This window comes from Lichenostomus cassidix, chromosome 3 (genome assembly GCF_008360975.1).
Source record: "Lichenostomus cassidix isolate B80296 chromosome 3, HeHo_3.0, whole genome shotgun sequence".
In the NCBI taxonomy this organism is placed as follows: Eukaryota; Metazoa; Chordata; class Aves; order Passeriformes; family Meliphagidae; genus Lichenostomus; species Lichenostomus cassidix.
The window spans coordinates 69,080,146-69,089,586 of record NC_139483.1 but is presented as its reverse complement, the minus strand read 5'-3'; the positions used below and the strand labels follow the sequence as shown (position 1 = coordinate 69,089,586).

The 9,441-nt window shown below is 43.9% G+C and overlaps 1 protein-coding gene across 1 annotated transcript in view; it reads left to right on the top strand.

The window, feature by feature from the left end:
* The first annotated feature begins 2,010 nt into the window (after nt 1-2,010).
* The window catches only part of PRDM1 (PR/SET domain 1), a 102,015-nt gene continuing 94,584 nt past the window's right edge, over nt 2,011-9,441 (top strand). Inside the window, exons 1-3 of the mRNA XM_085056250.1 lie at nt 2,011-2,101; nt 2,701-2,794; nt 3,525-3,562. The gene's annotated coding sequence lies outside the window, so the exon portion shown is untranslated. The remainder of the gene's footprint in view (nt 2,102-2,700; nt 2,795-3,524; nt 3,563-9,441) is intronic.

Sequence of the window (9,441 nt, the reverse complement as noted above, 5' to 3'; positions counted from 1 at the left end):
GTTCACGCTGAGTAAAACATGCCAGACATTTGGGGAGAGCAGGCTGAGGTGCAGAGGAACCAAGTATGAGCAAGTGCTAGTGTTTCACAGTGTGTGCAGCCTGATTGTTGGCACCAGCATCAGCCAAGCTTCGAGAAAACCAAGGGATTGCTGCTGTGCTTGTGACAAGGGCTTGGGTGAAGGTGGTTACAGGCCAGCTCATTAAAAATTATGAACATGTGTTGTGCCATATTTGATGACTGTTGAGAGAAGGCCAGAGTGAAAGAGCTTACATAAAAGCAAGGACTTAATGCCAGCTGACTCACCCAGCACAAGGTTGTCGCTGCACAGGGCACGTGGAGCCATAATTAGCGAAGAAAGTGCTGCTGTGTCTTTTGGGAAGCAGTGGGAGCTACAAGTTCCGTTACGTGGTTAAGGACCACCTGCCCACAAGCGTCAGGCAGGTGATGGGCATTTTGCAGGAAGCACATGGAGAGCCTCTCTCGAGGAGGCTACTGCTCTTTTCCAGCTCTCTTCCCTCAGTGGCATCAACTTAAGAGCAGGGATACTCACAGAAAATCTCAGACTTCCTACAAGAGGACCATGTCCATAACAGCAGGGTGCTTACAGTAGAAGAGGGCAGCTAGACAGAAGTTGTAACTCCCTTTTCCTTTTTAACTGCTCTTTCAAAATGAAGCAGGGGTGCAACAGCATCTGACATGCTTATATGGAGCATGCCTCCCATCCTGGAAATGTTTATTCTGAGCTCAAAAATAATGCTGCTGGACCAGATCCATGCCTGGTGGTCACTGTGGGACACTGGACTTGCTGTTGGTGGGGTATTGAGCAGTCTGTGCCCATAGGTGTGGGTGCAGAGTGTTTTGGTGGGAAATGCAGAAAGGCCCCGCAGAGGCACCTCATGTCACCATACGGGATGCTGGAGATTGCTAAAAGAGACCTTCCCTGTGCAAGGCATGGCGCTGGTTCTGCCGTGGGATTTTTGCCAACCCCTTCAGGTAGACTGACATAAGGGATCAAGGAGGTTGGGGGCGGAAGGGGTTAGGATGCATATGGCATCTGTCCCACCAGAAAACAGAGCAAGCGTCCTTGTCTGCAGCTCTCCAATGCCCCACTCCTACCAGTCCCGCTGCCACACCCCTCTGCTGCAGCGCTGCATTCAGTTCCCCAGCCCGGAGCTCCCCCGCACCCGTAATTTTTAGTCTTCTTCTTTTATTCCTACGCAAAACGCGAAAGGAACGCAAAACACGATCAGAGCCGCTCCCGACAACACTCCACACGGCAGCGGGCCCCAGGGCAGCCCCGCGCCCTGCCAAGCGATGCGGAGGGGGCTGAGCTCTGCCCCTCATCCCCTCGGGAACCGGGAAAGCGCGGGGCAGCGGCTGAGCCCTCGCTGCCAGGGCTCCTGTCAGGCACCGCGGCCCCCGGGAGCCCCTTGGCGGGGCTAAAGTGAAAGTGAAGCGACTCCCGAAACCCTTTTGGGGGTGGCGGCAGGAGCCATGTGACAGCCGGGAAGCAGCCCGGCCGCACGGGGGGCGAGCAATGGGCGGCGGGGCTGTGCGGGGGTGATTTTTAAGGGCTGCCGTGCCCCCTCCCCGCCCGCCGCGGCAGGGGCGCCCCGCGCCGCCTCCCCTGCCCTTCCCGCATCCCGCACCGCCGGCATCTCCCTCCGCAGCCGCACTCGAGCCCGTCCCTGGAGGCCGGGAAGGGCCGGGCCGGGCCGGGCAGGGCGGGAGGCTCTCCGTCCTCCCCTCCCCTCCGCCGCGTCCCCCTCAGGCAGGGCAAGGCAGGGCAGGGCAGGAGCGCGCCCCGCAGCGCTGCCCTCGGGAGGAGGGACTCGCCTCCCCGGCATGAGCACGCCGGCATATTAGGGTGGTCGTCTCTCCACCTCTTTTTTTTTTTTTTTCCTTTCTCCTTTTAACTATTTTTTTTTTTCCAATTCCCCTGCTCGCCGCGGCTGTCAGTGCTCTCACCGCTACTCTTACCACCGCGCCTCCCGGGGCTGCCGGCGCGGCCCTGCCCTGCCCTGCCCTGCCCCTTTGTGCCCGGGATGGTGCGAGGGGCCGGCGGCCGGCGGGCGCGGGCGGCCCGGGGGCAGCGGCAGGTGAGCGGGGCGGCGGCGAGGGGCTGGCGGGGCACGGGCGGGGCGCACGGTGCCGCTGAGGAGGGCGCGGAGCTGCCCGCCCCCGGAGCAGTGCGCTCCTCGCCCGCGCCTCCGCGGCCGGCCGGGTTTGTGCGTTCCTTTGTTTTATTTGGGCTGTCTGTAAAAACTTGTTACCACCGCCACCCGAAAGGACACCCCCTTCCCTTTCCTTCCCTTCCCTTCCCTTCCCTTCCCTTCCCTTCCCTTCCCTTCCCTTCCCCCCATCCCCGGTCGAGACCTCTGGGGTGTCAGATCCTGCCCGCATTGGCCCTTGCTTTGAGTCTCCCTGTTCCTGCCGAGCATTAAACTTGTCTCCAGCTGCGTATCATCCTCTACAGCCTACCTACCCCGCTGCCCTCCCGAGTCCCCCACTCCAACCTTTCTGCCCATTTTGATTTTATTTCCTTCCCCCGCCTCTCCTTGGTTTCTAAGGGACTCCCCTCCAACCTGTCTGTAGGTATGTTTGTGTAACCAGACACCGAGAGTAGCTGTCTGCCGAGGAATTAACTCGGCAACCCCCAAAGCTTAGTTTGCATTCAATAGAGGTGTTTGTTTTTCAGGTTTAAATCTCCAGACGGGTTGAAGAAGTCGCCCAAAAAGAACCACTTGGCAAATTTTGTTTCCTCCCTTGAAATCCCACTGGACGTGGAGCAGGTGGGGGATCGGGAGGGGAGAATTTTGGGGGGTGGAAGGGGTGGTGGGATGGAGAGTGATCAGGGGCTGAGTGGTGTGGGAAGGAGGGGGAAAGCGCTTTAAAGTTGGGATAGTGGAGCTGCACTTTCCCCTTCCCCTCCTCAGTGGAGGATAACTTCAGGCTCTTGCTCTCGTTCGTTAAAAATAAATACTACAGAAGTTGGCAAATTTTGTAGTTTTAGAGAAGTGGATTCTCTCCAGGATTAACGTAAAAATGTTGATGTTTGAGGAACTGCTCTTGCTCAACCCGTAAATAAAGTGGAGATGTTGACAGTTTGTCTAGCCTCTGGTAAATGAGAACAAAAAATATTTCATTTCTTGAAGGGCATCAATAATTGTGAGGGTGGGAGGCAGAGGAAGGCGTTTAACTATTAACCTTTATCTGGGATCGTAAATGAGTTGAAACTCATGTTTCTGAAGCTTCTTTTATGCGTTTACTTTCCTGTTCCCCCCCCTTCTTTCCTTCACTGGCGATGGTGAAAGGTAAATGAAAATAATGATGCTTGCATTAATTGGACAAGCAGGCAATTTTATGGCTCACCAGTAAAAAATAAATGTCACAGGAAAGTTGCTGTTTGTAGTGCAAGCAGTGGGAAAGTGGTCTGGAGGGCGCGGGGGGGGGTGCGGCAGAGCAGTGTGGCTGGCTGCTGGTCGTGATCTTACTTTAGGGGTTTTGCATTTGTGCTTCCAGATCTTCACTTGGAGACGCCGAAGGACAGTTTGTGGAAGGTAAGAGAGCCTCTTCCCCAGCACTTCTGTGCTGCCCACGTGTACTGGGAGTACCTGGCTGTTTGCTCAGGCCCGCAGTGCCAGCACACTCCTGCTGGGAAGTGAGAAATAGGAGACTGTCGAGTTGTTGCTGAACACGGTGTGCATATTGGGAAGCACAGCATTTTTTAGCGAAGGGATCAGCTGCTTTTACACACTGAGATGCTTGTTAAGCTAATGAATTCCTCCCTTCCAAAAAAAGGGATAGCCTTTCTTTTCTTAATCAGGACATAGCTTAGGAAAACAAAAGATGAAGAGTACAATGAAAAAGTTTCTGTTCTGACTGTTTTCTACAGTGGAAGTCAGACGCCTAACTTAACATGTAGGTTGTTTCCAACAAAGATGTTAGTATTTATTTTGGTACGAACTAGGGGGAAAAAATTATCCTTGTACTTTCTTAATTGCATCTTTTCCAAATGTGGTGGTGTTATTTTGTGCCACAGTTCTTGCCAGAAGTGAAATAAGGTTGCTCTTACTAGTTTTGAAGATAAACTATGTCCAGCCAAACCCAGAGGTTTTCTCCTTCCTGCGGGCTTAATAAAGTGAAAGCAGGAGATCCTGTGGAGGAGGCAAGGGTGGGAGAGATATGGGATCATAAAATTTGGCAGAGCAAATGATTGAGTGGGGTGTCTTTGTTAGTTTGTCAGCATCACAGCTACAAGTAAAATATGCTCGTAAAATGCAAATTCAAGTAATTTTCAATGAAAATTGAAAAAATGCTTCCCCCTTTTTTTTTTTCCTTAGTAAGAAGAGAGTCTTTCACTTGTTTGTCATTGTTCTGTTGTTCTTTTGTCTAGGAATCAAAAATACAAAAACTGAGTAATACCTGCTTATTCTCATGAATTAATGTATAAATCTGTACAACGTACTCAGTTTGGAGGAAGTTCCGCATCTTCCCCCTTAAATGAGTCCTTGCCAGCAACAAGTGTGTTGATATACGGATCTGAAGGATTTGGGCACAACGCCAGCTCAGGCAATTTAAATGACATGGTTAATAGTGTCTCTACTGTCCTTATCACACAGTAGTTGTCTTTAATAAACTCAGTGACTTCCAAGTGATAATCACGGATGACAAATTAAGTGGAGTCCTAGCTCTCATGTTCAGATGATCTCTCTTTTGCACTGATTGGTAAATATGAAATGCTAGTTCCAGATGGAATATAATTTGCAAAATATACCTCTCTTCTCTAAATGTGTGATTTCAGATGAATAGAGCCAAATAGATTATATGAAATTATTTCTAAACCTGAAGTGTTCCCATGGATTCTGTTGCTAGCAGTGTAAATTTTTAAAGTTCTTTTGTAGTAATAAATGTATGTGGGACACTGCATCCTACAAATTAATCTTTATCAAACATTTCAGAAGAGGAAACAATTTTACATAAATTAGGTAAACCAGTATAACAAATATAATAAATCAAAACACTGTGTAACTCTTGTAAAGCATTTGTGATAGAAGTGAAAAAGATCATTCCGTCAATTTCAGTTTGAAATAAGTAACCTTTAAAGAGTAGCAAATACAATTTCAGAAATACGCACACTGGTAAACAGCTGTTTCACAGTGGGAATTTTCATGTTCTTTGAGTACCTCTGGTACTCATACCAACTTCTCTGCTTGTCAAATTAAAAGATTACAGCGTAATATGTAGCTACAGAAGAAGAAGCAGAATAGTACAATTGACAGTTTAACTGCAAATTGCATGTGTGATTGCTTAGTTTATGACTTTTTTTCTTTTTAAAGGTTTGATCCTAAAAATATCATTGCCGGATGTCATCTTTCTGATTTTCAAACCTGCTAGATCTTGCCAAAAGCTGTAGAAATGCTCATGTTCTCAGCAGCTGTTAAGAGTTTGCTAAAGCACCTAATAATAATGTGTTTCAAATCGTGTGACTGTGAGGGAAATACAGTGTGTGCTTTACTGATTAATTGGGAAATGCTCTTTTAAATGGTCAGGATTGTGTTTTTGAAAATGAATCCATGAACAGGAATTGTCATCACAGATTTTTGTTCTTGTGGCTTTGTTTGCAAAATTCTTTCCTTTGAGACTACTGAAAACTAACAAGATACTACCTATGTCTTAAAAGTAACAATAGGTAAATAATAGTACTTTCCCAAAAGCCTTGTACCAATGAAAAAGGCTAACAATTTTTTTTTTCCTTTGTGTCTCAAATCATACCACAGACACACCAGAAGTTATTAAAGTGTTAGCTTTTGTCAAAGGGAATGACCCAACCTGAGGCAGTAATGAACTGTTACCAAGAAAAACTTGTGGCTCAGAGAATGGGGCCAAAGAAGGGAATGTGCCTTTATGTACAAATTCACTGCATAATAAATATGTTAATTTTGGTCACTCCTTGGCAGTATAGATCTGCCCTATTCATTGAAACCAAATACTTGTTGGTTCCAAGTAATATCTGAAAAGATACTGTGCCTTCACATCATCAAATATTTCTAGAAATGCTTTTTAACTGAGCTGATAGGTCACTCGTCCTTTTTGGATTCTCTGAAATTACGATAGTGGCTTTCAGATACTCAGAATGTGAAGTTAAGAGTGATCATCATTGTTAAGCATTGTAACTTACTACTTTTTTTTTTTCTGCAGCCCTCTCAAACCTGATAGCTTTTTCAGTTCCACAGTTGGCCCCATGTTACACTTTTCTTTTTAGTTTGAAGGCTGGGCAGAAGTCTTGTCAGGGTCTGCAGTTGTGCTGCTCTGTGTAGGGCTGGGTGTCCATGCTTGAAACCATTTGGGTGTTACTTTTCCAGAATTGTTGCCAGCATTCCCCATTCCACTTTTTTATCAAACGCAATGCTAAGGATTGCTTCAGTAATAATGTATCACATTAGAAACCACAAGCTAAGCATCATGTACTTGAAAAATTACAGGCCTCAAAGGGTTGGGTTTTTGGATTTTTTGGTTGTTTTGGGGGGGGTTTTCATTTGGTTGGTTGGTTTGGGTTGGTTTTTTTGTGAAAACTAGGCACATTAAATGCACAGAAAAAGTGTTCAGGTTCAGAAAACTTTACAAATGTGCATCTGAAACATTTCTCTGTAAAATATCTTTTTTTTTATCCTCCCTTGTTTGCCGTGGTTATCACTTAAGACCTGAAATTACCAGCATGCAAAATAAGCACAGTTTTACTACTGTGAGGAATGCCACTGAAATAATTGGAATAATTTTTGGTAAAGCAGTGCCCTGGTTTTGCAGAATGGACTAGCCCTTGTCTTTTAAGCTCTGCAGGGAAGGGAATTGTCTTCAAAGTATTTTCTGTAAAGTGCCTGGCATGTCTGTATGAGCCAAAAAATGATAAATAATAACAAACAGTAGTTGACAATTTAAAAAGACTTTTTTTTTTTTTTTAATTATAATTATGATTTTGGAATTCGCCTATAGGGTGCTTTCTAGCAAAAAGAAAAATGCCAGAGTGGCTTCCAGCTGGGACAAGATGTGCTGTGATGGCAAGAGAAGCTTTTAATCGGAATAGAACACACATTTAATCGATAGTATCTTCTGTGAAGCCATCGGGCCAAAACATCAACTGGCGTAAATCAGTGTATCTCCACTGAAGTCTGCAGAGGCACGACTGACTTACGCCAGATGATGTGAGTGTCCTTTTTGGCTTTAACAGTTTTCCTTTAATCTTCTCGCTGCTTAAACTTTTACTGTGATCTGCCCACATTCCAGAAGCATGGAAGGACGATGGAATAATGTTTCCTTACTTTCTTCCTCCTTTCAAGCCTTTGGAGGCTTTTCTTTTGTGTGATGGTGTATGCTTTGTTAGTTATATATGCTCTAGTGTCCTCTACAAGCCAGTGAAGGTAGCTGCCCTCCTCAAAATCACACCTGTTATTATATTCCGAAAAACTCCAGTCCTATCTAGCGTGCCAGATGCAAGTGTGTTGCAAATAACATCCTAATCGTGATGTATTTGTAATTAAAGGTTTCTAATACTGTTGTTAGTAATCCTCTCATGAACAATTTGCGTCATGTGGAGGAGTTTTGAAACACTGCCCCCCACATCTATTTCCCCAGAATAATTTTATTGCATCTGCTAAGGGTCGTAATGTTTTTAGTTACTGAACTACATCGTCCGTATGAAATAATTGAAAATGCTGAGTTTGTACGTCTTGTGTGGTGGGATGACTCCAGTGATAGTTGGGCAGTAAAGAGGAGAAATAAATGTTTTTTCTTTTTCTTCCAAGCCTCTAATAAAGATTTTTGAAAGCAGTGTTAGTAAACTAGTTCTTGTTAGAAGTGGGAAAACTGTTTGAGTAGACAGTCACTAATTTTCAAATTCCACACTAAATCTTGTTGTTTCCCATTGAAGTATAATGCCATTTTTAGAATTTCAGCATAAATATTTTTAAAAAAACTTGCTTTGTTAAGTAATGTAGAAAAGTAATCAAGTTTCTTAGATGTCTGTCCAAAATTGATGGTTTTGAAGAAAGATTTGGGATACTTGTGAGGTTTGAAACAACAGAAAAATCATAAATCCTAAAACAGGGACACAGGCATGTTCTGAGGAGAATGGTAGTAGCTGCCTAATCATACATTTTTTCTCAAACTTCTCACCCCATGTCCAGTTTTCTCTGATCTTTATAAACTTATAATATCTTCACTGAAAATAAAAGTAATAAGATGAAAATGTTTTGCCCAGATGCTGTACTGCAGAAGGTCACATAGAAATGTCTGTAGTGCCTGATAGAGAGTAGATTCTGCAAGTGGAAGTGAGTATACTCCATTTCCTGTGAACTGATTGGAAAGTTACTTTCCTCTTTTCACTTGCCTGTTCTTCAAGAGCTATAAAGGACCATAGTAACCAAACCTTTCACCAGCCTTTTATTAAAGCAGGAAATATATGTAATTACAACATTTCAAGTGACTCAATAAAGATACATAGAAAACCAATAATATATGCAATAATTTTAGTTTTTACAGGCACTCAGATGTCTGTTTCCTTTTTGTTTGTAGTGAGGAAAAAGCTTTGTATGGAAATAGGGCTGGAAAAGGGCAGGAGTTGATGCCAAAAAGCAAAGCACATTTCAGAACTTGGCTTGATTTTATTTTCTATTGGTGATGCTGTCTTTGCAGGAAGCGAAAATATTCCAACAAAACTCTAAACAGGACTGAAAGGCTGTAAGAGTGAGCCATTTTCAAAAATGTGCCTCTTTGATATACTTCCATCTTGTATGAGAAAACATGTTTTCAGTCTTGGCTTTGTATCTATTTCATTGTCAGAAACACTTTGCTGGTCTGAAATTAGTCCTAGTGGGACATCAGCTCCAGATGAGTTATGACACTTCATAGCAGCTGAGTATCTGACAGAATTCTATCTTAAGAGCCTCTTCCTGCTAATGTAACATCATTAGATTTCATAGGCAACATGTTACAATAAGGAAAATAAACTTCTAGATACTTATCCTAGAATTCCTTAAAAATATAAATTTATAAGATGCATTCATGTGAGAGGGAAATTCTCTTATTTCACAGGTTTTAGTGGTTTTCTTAAACTTCCATATGGTATTTACAAACTGCAGCTAGTGATGAAGAAACAAATGCTGTAAACTTGTATCGTAGATTGTTATGTCTAAAGGTGGTTTTAGGGCTGCAAATACTTCACAGGCATTTAATTTCTAGCTAAAATCAAACAATTTCTCTGTTCAGATTTCTGTTACATATTTTCAAGTGTTTTTTTCCTCCCACCTTTTAAATAAAATTGCAGGAGTATGTAAAGGACAAGAGGTGGATGTTGTGAGTTGATTTAGAGTAAGTAAAAAAAGAAAATAATTTTCTAAGTCAAAATTAGTAATGCTAGAAATTACTGGTTTTGTGAGCTTTG